This window comes from Triticum dicoccoides, chromosome 3B, assembly GCF_002162155.2.
Source record: "Triticum dicoccoides isolate Atlit2015 ecotype Zavitan chromosome 3B, WEW_v2.0, whole genome shotgun sequence".
Classification (NCBI taxonomy): Eukaryota; Viridiplantae; Streptophyta; class Magnoliopsida; order Poales; family Poaceae; genus Triticum; species Triticum dicoccoides.
Genome location: NC_041385.1, coordinates 16829605 through 16830628, shown reverse-complemented (window position 1 = coordinate 16830628; position 1024 = coordinate 16829605).

Sequence of the window (1024 nt, the reverse complement as noted above, 5' to 3'; positions counted from 1 at the left end):
CCGCCGGCACCTGGAGGGGGGAAACGGACGCGTCGGGTCTACACGGAGGGGATCTTACTGTGGCTTTTACCCGGATGTTGGTCCAAAATGTTCCGAATGGCTGACCTAACACGACCGGGTGGAGAGTTCCACTGGTCAAAGCCTGTCCGTGCAAAGTCAAAGGACTAGATCACGAGGTCAAACGCTACCGGGTTAGGCGGGACGGGGGCCATGGGGGGGGGGGCAGCAATGCCACCGAAGCGTCGCACCGGGACCTCATACATGTCGTACAGTGTGGTGGCATGTCCGAAGAGGCGGCACGCGTCTCCGGGGTGTGGCCCCCTCACGAACGGCGATGACACGGTAGTAGACGTTCTGTGGTAACGATGCGGCTTGAATATTATTGAATACTTAGAGCGCAATAAAATCATGAGTTTTTTACATGACATGGGCACATGTGCCATCAGACAGATGGTAATTTTTCATAATTTTTGGTGATGGAGAAGTATCTGAACACTCCCCTCTACGCGGATTGCTCTTCGCCTGTCTACGACTGTGGCCGACGGCCTCCGGGGGCTCACATGCTGCCAAATCTTGCGTAGGCGCCCTCTCACAAGTCTGGAAGTGTGGTGGCGGTTGCAAAAGCACGGCATGCGTCTCCGGAGTGTGGCCTCCCTCACGGACGGCGCCGACGCCGGTTGTGAGGGGGGAAACGGACGCGTCAGGTCTACACGGAGGGGATCTTGCTGTGGGTCTGGCCCGGATGTTTCTCCAAAGTGTTCCTATGGGCCGACCTAACACAACCGGGTGGAGAGTTCCACTGGTCAAAGCCCGTCCGTGCAAATTCAAAGGGCTAGATCCCGTGGTCAAACGCCACAGGGTTAGGCGGGACGGGGGCCCTTGGAGGTAGCAATGCCACCGGAGCGTCGCACCGGGACCTCATACATGCGGTGTGTTTTGGTGCCATGTTTCAAGAGGCGGCACGAGTCTCCGGGGTGTGCCCCCCTCACGGACGGCGCCGCCGCCGGCACCTGGAGGGGGGAAA